This window comes from Petaurus breviceps, unplaced genomic scaffold (genome assembly GCF_028583685.1).
Source record: "Petaurus breviceps papuanus isolate PSGF00001 unplaced genomic scaffold, PetGlider_PUasm1.0 689, whole genome shotgun sequence".
Classification (NCBI taxonomy): domain Eukaryota; kingdom Metazoa; phylum Chordata; class Mammalia; order Diprotodontia; family Petauridae; genus Petaurus; species Petaurus breviceps.
Window position 1 is genome coordinate 7,054,683 of NW_027186458.1, and position 12,744 is coordinate 7,067,426.

The following is a 12,744-nucleotide window of genomic DNA, read 5'->3' on the forward strand; positions in this document are numbered from 1 at the left end:
AAGTTCATTCCCTCAACCTCCCTACCCCTACGCCCCAAAGAGGCCCAATGTTGGCTCTTAGGGGGGAGATCCAGCCATATCTCACCATTCTTTTAAGTTAAATCCTGTCATCTATTGCCTTTTGGACACTATAGTCTTTTGAAGAAGCCGTGCATGATCTTTGAATAGCTTTGGAATAAGTCACTTGGCTACTGTGGCCTGAGGTGGTGCCACCTTGTGACCAAATTGTGTACTACCTTTCCTATCTGGTCAAGTAAAGTGACAGCCTGGTTTTCCGTAGGCTGGAGGGAGTAGCTTTGTGAGCCAGGCATGGACTGCTAGTGCTTCTGGGGCCTCACCAACACCTCACAACACCTGCCACGCTTCCACTGTAGGAATCTTCCTGAGTCGTACCATGACTGCAAGAGTCACAACAACGCTGAGATGTAGAGAAAACAAAAACTTGACAGACACCAACAAACACGATTGTTTCTGTATGAAGAACAGAAAAAAAGTATTGTACATAAAACTGAAAACCACGAGAACTCTTAAATTCGACGTGGGTTTTTTAATATCGTGAATTTATCATGCAGTTGCAACACCGTCCTACTGAACCTCATGCACTCATGAGCTGCCCTTACCGCTTCATTCCCTCCTACCTTTGGATCATTTACCTCCGGGTAGAAGTTCTCTCCTCCACATACAAGCCCCAACGCCACCTATAGGGACCACTGTTCACTGTTCACTGGACCAGTAAGTACTTTTGCTGTTGTACAATTTATTGTCAGCACAAGTGGCCCCAAAGTCCCATTATAGCCACACTGTTCACTTGAGGTCCTGGAGGTTTTAACCCTTTCACCTCTATAAGCTTCACTGTGGCCCCCGGTGAACAACTGGTAACTCCTGCTGTCGACCCACTGTTTCAGGCAAGCCCCAGCCTTGGGGCACTTTGCTGCCTCCTCCCTGGCCACTGTGTTCTTGCCAGCTGCTTTGCTGTCTAGACCAGAGCCCACAACCTGGAGGTTTTAGCTGGGGAGACAGTGTGGTGTAGTAGAAAGAAGACCAACTTTAGAGTTACAGGCCCTGGCTTCAAATCCTGCTCCTGGCATATCACTTGGGTGACCTGGGTTGAATCACTTAACTTACCTAGGCCTCAGTTTCTTCCTCTGTGAAATGAGTAGGTTGGATTAGATGGCCTTTGAGGTCCTTTCTTTTTATCTTGCCTCCTAATCAACCAATAGGCATTTATTAGATGCCTAATGTATTCCATGCCCCCTGGTGATATTTGGGACATAACACCCAAAGTGAAAGTCTCTACCTTCCGGGAGCTCACATCTAATTGAAGAAACAACATGTACATGTATAGGTATAACACTGTTACCCACCACTGTCTAAAGGCCAGGCATGTTACACTTCACCCCTCCCCCAGGGTTCTCCAGGACCTTAAAGGGCACTAGAAGGTGTTTGAGTTCTTTGCCATTGGCTCCAGACCCTACTGGTGGTGTTATTCCAAGTGTAGGGGCTATCCCCTGCATCCCAGTTCCACTTAACCACTAAAAGTCAGATTAACTTTTGCAGAGAAATGTTTATTACGAACTGTGTAACTTTGGTCAAATCACTCAGTCTACCTGGGCCACACTTCTCATCCCTAACATGGTGGAATTGGACTACATGGCCTCTGAGGCCCTGGCTACCTCTAGATCTAGGGTCCTATGAAGAGGGGGAGTGGGGGGAAATTGCAGATAAAGAATAAATAGTTAGAATGATGAAGGAGTCCATAAGTTCAGGAACTTGGCACCTGAGGAATTCTAACAATCTCTGCAAGCATCCTTATCGCACACGTGAACGCCTGGGGTCTGCCGGCTCCAACCCTTTGTCTTCCTGAAAATAGATCAGTGTCATCTTGGACCCCTGTGGCCTCTCAGAAGCTGCCCGCAGGGCTAGTCCCAGGTGCTGACCCAGAGGGCAGACATTGGGTAGAAGAGGGTGAGGACGTGCATCTTTGTAGCTTTCATGTGTGTGTGTTATCAGACCTTTGGTTGGGAATAGCAAGCATGGAACAGCGTTTCTCTTCCCTGGCATCCTGAAATGGAGTAATTGTGGGGAAAGCTTTAGATGAGGAGTCAGAAGGAATGGGTTTGAGCTCCCCTCCACCCCCGTCTGCCTCTTCTCTGTGAGATCTTGGACAAATCCCTTTACCTCCTCTGCATCTCATTTTCATTATTTGTAAAATGTGAGTGTAAGACTAGATGATTGAGAGGTTTCTCCCCATTCAAAATCCTAGGATTCTGTGATCACTTATAAAAGTAGAGGAATTTTATTCAGTGATATCCAATTCTCTGTGACCCCATTTGGGGTTTTCTTGGCAAAGATACTGGAGTGTTTTGACATTTCCTTCTCCAGCTCATTTTATAAATGAGGAACTGGGGTAAACAGGGTCAGGTGACTTGTCTAGGGTCTCACAGTCAGTAAATGTCCGAGGCCAGATTTGAACTCAAGAAGAGGAGTCTTCCAGATTCAAAGACCAGTACTCAGTCTACTATACCACCTAGCTGCCCTGAGTAGAGGAATATAATGTATTAAACTGGGGACAGATAGGATGCTGTGAGATTAGTGAGAACAGAAAGTCATGGTTTCCCTGTACAGGAGAATGTCAGGTAGAACCTCTTCCTTAGGGGACCACAGTCACTTTCGGGAACAAGTGCAGGCAGAGGCTCCTAGGATAATTCCTCCTCCTCCTCCTCTTCTTGCTCTTCCTCCTCCTGATTTTTCAGCCTCCTTCTCCTCTTCCTGTTACTACTGCTGCTGCTGCTTCCAACAACAAACATTTCACTTACTATGTGCAGGGCAGTGTGCTAAGCATTTTTACCATTAGCTCATTTGATCCTCACAACAACATTGAGAGGTGAATGTTATTATTATGCCCATTTTACAGATGAGGAAAGAAAGGCAAGCACAATTAAGTGCCTCACTCGACATTACACAGCTAGTGTCTGAGGCCAGCTTTGAGCTCAGACCTCCCTGACTCCAGGCCCCACGCTCTGTCCACTCTGCCACTGGGCTAGACGTATAAAGTAAGTATGCATATTCCTAGACAGGTGGACACCTGCTCACTCTCTGGGCTGGCTTACCCACTCCAGCCTTTCCTCACACTGCCAAGTGCAGCTTCTGAAAGAAGGACCACCAGCTGGTTACACTCAGGGTCTCTCAATCCTATTCATCACCACTGATGATTTTCCTTGTACACAAACTCAACCACTCACAATGTTTTTAGATCTGAAACATAAACATTTACTTAGCAATCAGGCAAAATAAATAGTACCACAAGTATTCTTGTATTAATTTATGAAAATGCACAAGTAACAAATACAGCACAAGCCACACAAAGTCAGGCTCACCCTCTCCCACAAACATTACTCAGTATCTGGTAGGGGTAGGTAGCACACGCTTAGAGAAACCTGCCAGGAAGGAACAGGAGTCAGGAAAACCTATGTTCTTGCCTCTCTAGAACTGTAACCTTTGATAGCCACCTTCTGCCACAGAAATTGTCCATAAAAGTTCTTTTATGAATGAAGCTTCTGCCTCTGAACCCTTTCTGCTAATGACCCTGAATAACATTTCCATCTACTGTCTAGAATCAGGTAAATTACATTTGTCCCACAATCCTACAAGAGTCCTGTTCATGTCTCCCTGTTTTACTATAGCCTGCCACAATTTGAAACCCAGCAACAAATGGTCTCAGAAATCTGAGTCAGAGGGAGTGCTTCAGTAACCGTTTTGTAGAGCTACTGCTTCTCTTATGTCTCTGAGAAAATCAGACTTAACTTACCAATAAATATTAAAGACATTACAGAATGTAATTATAGTGTGGTCACAGCATGATAAGTTTGAGATCTGGAAGGAACCTGGGACGTCACTGAGCCCGGCCCCCTCATTTTAGTGCAGGTTCAAGACCTGGGTTTAAATCTGCAGATATTTAGAACTGTGACCTGAGCAAGTCACTTGATCTGTCAGCCTCAGTTTCCTCATCTGTAAAATGAGGATAATAACACCAATCTCACAGGCTTATTGTAAGACTGGAAGGAGTTAACATATTTTAAGAGCTTTGCACACCTTAAAGCTCTGTATAAATGCTAGCTGCTATTATTTTACAGATGAGGAAACTGAGACACATAGAGTTTAAGTGGCTCATCCAGCATTACAAAGTTAATATGTGTCAAAGATTGTGTTTTAATTCATTTCTCCCTGACGCCAAATCCAGGGTACAATACCATCAACCCCCCCACAGTGTGATCATCATGGCTGTAGGGACATCTGGGTTCCCATCTCAACTCTGCCACTAGCTAGCTGTGGGAACTTGGGCAAGTCCTGTCACCTTCAACCAGTTTTGCCATCTATAAAATGAAAAGATGGGTTCCCTAAGGTAATTTTCACCTGGAACACCCTATGACTATCAATTCAGGGGAAATTTTATAGCAGCATTTTGGTGCTCTCCATATAGCATGATTTGATGGAGAGATGAGGGGATGGGAGAAGCTGTTTTCATGTTTGCTCTGGGATCCTTCCAGTCAGAGATTGGCCCTCATTAGAGTTTCCCTTTCTAGACCCCAGACCTAGTTTCCACTCCTACGCCCCCTCCACCAGCCTCATCCCTTCTACCTGGGACCGAGAGATAATGATTCTCCTTATGAAAACAGAGAAGGCTTCTAGAGAACAATCACATTGGTGAAAGGTCTTGCAATCATGGCATACTAGATGTGTGTCTGTATCCATCATATAAATCATGTACTATATGAGTGCATGGAAATGCACATTTTAATTGGAATTGAGAATTTTTGAAAGTATAAGAAAAGGTCCTTTTGAAAAAGTGAAGTGGACAAGTTATCTTTTCCACTTTGACTCTGAGAAACAGTTGCCTTAAATTAGACAGATTCCCCAATCAAGCGCTATCTTAATGAAGTCACTTCTTTGGTAGCGACCAAGAGCATATCCTACATTAGCTATTAAAACCCTATTTTCAAGACTCGGGTATATTTCAAATAGTCTTGTTTTTAGGTATGCAAGTCCAGGTATTTCCTGAAAGCGTCTCTAGTCCTGTAAGTGAGATCCAATCTCTGTTTTTTTAAGTTTCACTTCAGTGATTGAATGTGGGAGCTCTCGCCTACCATTTAACACTAGGAAAGGACATCTTATTTTGAACAAATGGAAAGGCAGGGAGGTTAAAGGACTAGACCAGGGTCATGTAGAGTTTAAGTATCTTTAGTGGGATTTGAACCAAGGTTTTCCTGACTCACACTCAGCCCTCTATCCACTACAATGTCCTGCTTCTCAACTTCCTTAGAATCTCAGTGCTACATACAGATGCCTCCAAACCCTACCGCCTTGTACACAGTACATGCTTAACAACACGCTAACTTGTCTTACTTGTGCTCAGCCATCCACCCAAAGGCGTGGGTACGTGTGATCCAGGGGAGTGCCTCCTGAGATCCTTAATATGCATCGAGGTCACAGACTGTCTGAAGGGAGCTGGGAAGCCAAGAGCAGGTGGTGAGAAGTCTGTCTTCTTATGGATTGGAAAAAGGGCTAGGGGATAGGGCAGTGGAGGAGGGCAAATGCAGTGAGGAGGGAGGTCTGTGTCTCACTGTAACTTGGTCTGGCATTTGTGCCTCATTCAAATACTTGCTTAACTGAGGTTTAGAAACAGCATCACCACACTTAAGTGTGAGCTGGGAAAGTCTGCCTGGTGAGATGTCTTTCTTCTACGCTCTGAAGAATGGGGCGGTGTGAGGGCACAGACTGGGGAGGGAGTGCTCATGGGCTGAGCTCTGATGTGGTTTGTCCTTCCCTTTTCCCTTGCTAGGGGGCACAGGCTCCTTACCAATGACATCCTACGGCAGGAGTGGAATCCACATCAATAACTGATATCTGAGGCAAACTAGCGCAGTAGCCGAGGAAGTGGCCTTGGGATCAGGAGACCTGGGTTCAGATTTGACCTCAGACATTTACCTGTGTGATGCTGGACAGGTCACGTGACCTCTCTGTGCTTTCCTCAGCTCCTCACTTACAGAAAAAGGTGCCGACCTAGATCACCTCTAAGTCCTTTCCAGCTCTGAATCTGTGGCCCAGTGAATCCCACCAGCTGGCTCTTCTCTGCAGTGCCACGATGAGATGGGTCTAGGTGGTGTTTGTCCTTCATTTTCAAAGGGTCCCAGTGACATCAGGGGTGATGTCTTGACTTGAGCATGGATTGGATTTCAGCGAGGCACAGCTGCACAAAGCCATCGGCCTCACACTGGCTTCCAGAGTCATCAAGGTCCAGTGGCAGCACAAAAGTCAGGACGACTGACCGTGGCCCAAGATGCAGTGGATGGCCTTGGCATCTTCCATGTCTGACCAAGCTCTGAGCGCTCCACAGCACCTGCTTCAGCCCATGGCCTTTGGAACAAGCTGTTCTCATCCCCCCATTCCACTGGGGGATGTCTTCATATGCTTGGGCAGACATCCCCTAACTCATTGATGGGTTTGTGGCCTCTCAGTTACCCTCAATCTGGTTTAGCCTGTGTGATGGTTTACTGGGGTGTAACCACTGTCCATGCCATAGCACATGTGAGAATCGGGTGCCAGGTGGGCACCAAAGGTGGGTGAGCAGCCCTGAAAAGGTTTCAGCAAGCCCTCACTCCAGAGGGTCTGGTCCTCCTTGACACCCATACACCTGCTGAGTCTAGTACTTCCCAACTAGGAGATCTGTGGAGTTACTGCAAGGGACCTTTAGCCAACAGCTTCTTAATGGGTATTAATTATAAAAATATCCATTGGAGATCCATGAAACTTTGATGTTAAACAAAGACCTTCATGCCTTAGGGGGAGGAACCCTGGATAGGCCTGGTCAGGGGACGTGGGTGGGATTCCCAGCTGTAATGGGAGCTCACATTTGACTATGGAAAATTCACCACCTCTGAACCAGTTTCACATCTGTGAAATGGGAATGATGCTTGGACCAAATCATGAAGCACTAAACCCTCTTCCTCACAGGAAGCTGAAAATAAAGTGCACACCCAAGAAAAAAGTTCAAGTTAATATCCACATTTAGAAGATTATATGAAAAAACAAATTATGTGTGTTGGGACAGCGAATAGAAATTTAAAGTGCAATGTCACCTAAATACCACCTGCAAGACTGAACTTTCTCTTACCCTCAAGGTGACCATATCCATTGGGCAGCTCAGTGGCTCAGTGCAGATAGCACTGTGTCTGGAGGCAAGAAGACCTGAGTTCAAGTCTAGCCTCAGACACTTTCTAGCTGTGTTACCCTGGGCAAGTCATCTAATTGCTGTCTGCCTCAGTTTCTTCAGCTGTAAAATTAGGATCATAATCATATCTACCTAATAGGGCTGTTGTGAAGGGTCAGATGAAATATTTGTAAAGTGCTTGGCACATAGTAGGTGCTTAATACATTTTTGTTCCCTTCGCCATTCCTCCTTTCTATAGTAACAGGTAACTGGGTTTGGGATACCAGATTAGACTCATTTAGAGTGTAAGGGGGCAGCTCGGTGGCATCACAGTGCATAGAGTGCTGGGACTGGAATCAGGAAGACTTCTTTCAGAGTTCAAATCTGACTTCAGACATTTACTAGCTGTGTGACCCTGGTCAGGTCACTTCACCCTGTTTGCCTCAGTTTCCTCATCTGTAAAATGAGCTGGGGAAGGAAATGGCAAACACCTCCACTATCTCTGCCAAGGAAACCCCAGAAGGGGGCAAGAAGAGTCAGACATGACTGAAAGAATGGAACAAAGAACATAGCTGTGATACTAATCTCTAAAACTGCTAGTTCCCCAGCTAAGTAGAATCCAGTGTGGACCCGAGGCAAACAATTTGGAGGAATAAAGCCTGGTGCCTGAGCCCTGGCATGCGCAGTCCTTGTGGCCAGCTGGGTCACAGAGGGCTGAGCCTCTGGGTCCTTAGGGCTGTGATTGCATTCATGGATCCTGGCTTCCCCAGGGAACCTGAATGGGAGGTGGAAAGGAAGCTTTAGCATGAGAGGTATCCCTTACAATTTAGAAGGGCTCATTTGGTTCCAGTGGACAGCGGCACCTGCCTCCCTCCTCTTGGGAGCAAGGGGCCTGACTAAAGGCATGGAAAGGAATATGCTGCTAAATGTGGTCACTGCCTGGTTTTCCTTATTTATGTACAAATGGTGGGGTCTGAACTACATCAAGAAATGACTTACGGAAACAAGAGAGGTGTGGGGGCTTTGGGGGCCCCATATAGTGGTGCACTGGAGCTGGCTTAAAAGGTGATTGTTAGGGCGGCTAGGTGGCACAGTGAGTAGAGCACCAGCCCTGGAGTCAGGAGGACCTGGGTTAAAATCCGGCCTCAGACACTTAACACAAAAACTAGCTGTATGACCTTGGGCAAGTCACTTAACCCCAATTTCCCTCCCCACAAAAAAAAATTGATTGTTAAATTTTCATTGTGAGCATTTACACCTTGAAAATCAGCAAATGCTACAAATCAGGACTTAATTTCTTGTTTTGTTGACGGTCCAAACTGAAGAAAGTGATGGAGAAAATGTTAACGATGGAGATTAAACTTAAAGTGTGTTGTGCATACATTTGTGCCCCTCCCCCCAAGCCAGTTATTAAACATCTACCAGCACATGACTGGGTCCATACCTGTTTATATGTACGTGTGTATATGCACGCATACATACACATATATATGCATATACATAGTTCATAAAACTTGTTTAATTCTATACTTTAACAAAAAAGCAGACGGACAGCTAGTTGTTCTCTAAACACTTTCTGTACCAAATGCCAATGTGGCTACTTCTCTGGGTCCTCTCTTCTCACGTACTGTTAGAGGATAAATTGCTCCCTTGGTTCTGCTTACCTTGCTATGTATTAGTTCGTATAATTGTTCCCAGGGTCAGTCTCACTTCTTTTATTCTTTGACTCCAACTGATTTCATTAAGGAAAGTTTGCAAGTATTTTGGGGGGAAGGGGAAATAAATATCTGGGCATTATTGATGTCTAGTCTGGTCAAGCTTCACATGGGACCTTGGGTGGCTAAATTGATCTCACTCCAAATAGGCACAAAATGGTGTCCTTTGCATTAGAGATGTTGGCCACTGTTATAGGAAATGTCTAACTGGCCTCAAAGGGCAAGGGAGTCCTTCCATATACACCTTCTCAATCATTCCACTGTCCTCAGACAGGGGCATCAGAGCCCTGGCAGCCACTCACCAGATTGTCCCAAGTATCCAAACTCAGGAAGAATGAATTGGACCAAGAATGCTGGTCCAGATGGTGCTCTGTAGTTGGCCTGCTAACCTGGACAGGCCACCTGTCCATCGAGCTTAGCCAATGCTGTGGATGGACATTGAGCAGGACCTAGAATTACGTACATATGAGGGATTTGTCTCCTGCTCCCACTTTCATGTACAGATTCTAAACTGCTCCCTGACCTGGGCCTTTGTCTTTTTTTTTTAACTTTTTCTTTTTGGAGGGCAATTGGCATTGACTTGCCCAAGGTCACGTGGCTAATTTTTGTGTTAAGTGTCTGAGGCCAGCTCTGAACCCAGGTCTTCCTGACTCTAGGGCTGGTGCTATATTCACTGTACCACCTAGCCTCTGGGCCTTTTCTTTAACACAAATGGTCTTCAAATGGTGCTGCTCATGGCTAGTCTTAGGATTCAGTGGGAATTTCCCAGCATCAAAGATTTAGAGTTCCAAGGAGCCTCAGATGACATATAGTTCGTCTGCTCCTATTTTACAGATGAGGAAACTGAGGCCCAGGGAGGCTAAGTGCCTAGCCCAAGGTATCACAGTTAAGGAGCCTTTGTGATCGTATAACTGGACTTAAACACTACTCGTTAATATTTCCATGAAGACCCTAGTGGAGCACTGCAAAGATCCCTTCTTGGTCTGAGATTGGGTAACCTTGTCAGTAGCTTGAACAAAAGGATAAATGGCATGCTTGTCAGATTTGGGGGGATGAGGCAAACCCAGAAAGGCTAGCCAATGTTCATAGCATGGTCTAGAAATCCCCAAAGACCAAGTGAAGTAATCTTGGGTTCCAAAGCCCAAACACAGGTGGGGAGGAACAGAGAGCATAGCAGGAGTCCTTGGTGAGAAGTCCTTGTGTTCCCATTAGGAATCCCATTCAGTTCGTAAAGTGTCTTCTTAATCACAGCCAAATCAGTCCCACCAATTGAATAGAGACTCTCTGTTGGTATTCGCTTGACCCAAGACTCAATCTGCAATGCTTTCCAGTCCATTGGAGGGTAGCAGATGACCCTCCTTTGCAGGGATGTTGCTGGAAAGCCAAACCTCAGTAGACCTGTCTGTGTTTGAGCACAAGATGGAGCCCTGGCCCATCTCCCAAGCTCTCCAAATGATAAGCAGCTATTGCTGATTGCCAGGATAGACATGATCTTAGCTCTGCACAGATCCTGGCAGCTCAAGAGTAAGTCAGTGAGCCCCGTGACTGTGCCCTTGTCAGCATCACCATCTAGTCACTGAGATTGGTAGTCAGAGGCTAAGTAAATGTGTTGGGCCCAATTCTGAGGCAGGGAGGGGTTGAACTTGCAGTCAGCCTATGTTTGAAACCAAATTCAGGAGCAGCCAGGTCACACAATGGATAGAATGGCAGCCCTGGAGTCAAGATTATCTGAGTTCAAATCTGGCCTTAGACATTTACCAGCTGTGTGACCCTGAGAAAGTCACTTAACTGATTTCCAAAAAACAAAAAACCCAAGTTCTATCATTTGTTCAGCATTTCAATCATTTCTAACTCTTCATGACTCCGTTTGGGACTTTCTTGGCAGAGATCCTGGAGTGCTTTGCTGTTTCCTTCTCCAGCTCATTTGACAGATGAGGAACCTGAGGCAAACAGGGTGAAGTGACTTGCCCAGGGTCACATAGCCAGGAAGTGCCTGAGGCCAGATTTGAACTCAGGAAGGTGAGTCTTTGTGACCCCACCACTTATTACCCATGTGACCTTTTAGGTCATTTCATTTCTTTGGCCCTCTGCTCTAAAATGGTTGGGCTAGGTGACCTCGGAGGGACCTTACAACTCCACACCAAAACTCCTGCCTGCTCCAGGAGCCCATTGGTGTAACCATCAGGCCAATCTTTTATGTTCAGTAATAAAACATGAGACTCTGCCCCTGCCCCTCTGAAGCGAATGTGCGCTGTAATCCTCACCGAGAGGAGGGACAGCAGATGGAGCGCTGGGCTTGGAGTCAGGGAAGCTCTGACCTTTGCTGGCCGATGCAGCCTCTGTCTGAGGTTGTAAAGTGGGGGTCGGAGTAGCACCTGCCCTGGTTGTCGTGCATCAGATGAAATGACATTTATGAAGCCCTGTAGCACAGCCCCTGTCTCGAAGGGCGCGCATCGTAAATTCTCCTTTCCTGCCTTGCTTGGCGAAACCTCGAAATTGGGAGTCCAGTAGGCGGCATAAGGGACAGTGAGCCAAATGAATGGTCATTCATCATTAACTAGGCCATCTCTGCCCTGCTTCTATCAGCAATTCCAAAGAGAGTTGACAAAGTGGGCATTTTATTTAAACACTTTTGGCAGGAGTTGGGACATTAAAAATTTTTTTTTAAAGAAAGATATAGTCCCTCTTAAGGAGCTTATCAGTGGATATAGCATCTACAATTAAAGGCAAATACAAAGTGTGTATGAGGTAATTGGGGAGGAGGAGGAGGGGAGGCACAAGGTTTCTCTAGAAGCTACTGCTTAAAGCACATCTTGAAGGTAAGGGGAATAATAGGTGTGAATACTGGATAGGTGGGTTAGCACCAGGTTGTGATGGGTGTTGAATGCCCACTGAAAATTGTTTTTGATCCTTAAGATAATGGGGATCTGCTGGTAATATAGACCTTTGCTTTTGGGTACCCCCTCTGGCAACAGAGTGGAGAACGATGGATTTGAGTCAGGAGAGAGTTGAGTCAGCAAGACCCATTGGGAAGCTATTGTAATGGTCTGGCCAAAGATGATGAGGGCCTCAACCAAGGTGGAAGCAGGGAGAAGGGGAGAGATAGTGGGAGAGGTGGAGGAGAGAGCAGGATCTTTGGCTAACCAGGAGGATGATGGGGCCCTACAGAGGAACAGGGAAGTGAGGAAGAAGGGAGGGTTTGGGTGGGACAGATGCAGACTTCTGTTCTGAATATGTTGGAGATGTCCAGAGTATTGGATGAATCTGGGGGGCTATAGAGGAGACCGTTAAATCCATGGGATCTGGGGAGGTCAAGAGTGCCCCAGGCCTAACCATGTTCTTGGCTGATTCTTACTGGGGTAAAGTGGTTTGGGATAGAAGTAACTTTATTTACTGCCTCAAATATAGGCAGCCCTGCCACAGTTGGAACAAGGTGAGGCCGTCCGAATATGTCAGAGAGCCGAATGAATTAAGGCACATGAATTTAATAAAGCATTAATGTGCTGTGTATCAGAGAAATCAGGGAAGATTTGTGTGAAGTGAGCAGAACCAGGAGAATAATTTACACCATAAAGACGACTTTGAAAGAACTAATTCTAATTGATGCAATGACTAGCCACAATTCCAGAGGACTTGCTGATATAACATGGTGCCTACATCCTAATAGAGAGGTGATAGACTCATGGTGCATACTGAGACTTTTTTACCTGGTTAATGCAGGAATTTGTTTTGTTTGACAACGAATAATTGTTACACAAGTTTTCTTTTTCTTTAATTTTCTTTCTTTTATATGGGATTGATGGAGGAGAGAAAATAGATTTT

At 45.7% G+C, this 12,744-nt stretch overlaps 1 protein-coding gene and 1 long non-coding RNA gene across 4 annotated transcripts in view; both read left to right on the plus strand.

The window, feature by feature from the left end:
- Positions 1-12,744, plus strand: part of FUT10 (fucosyltransferase 10) — a 217,208-nt gene that overhangs the window by 33,236 nt on the left and 171,228 nt on the right. The gene's annotated exons all lie outside the window — the stretch shown is intronic.
- Positions 5,427-8,636, plus strand: LOC138174515 (uncharacterized). The gene is made up of 2 exons (XR_011171761.1): positions 5,427-5,526; positions 5,840-8,636. It is a non-coding gene; the product is annotated as an uncharacterized lncRNA (long non-coding RNA).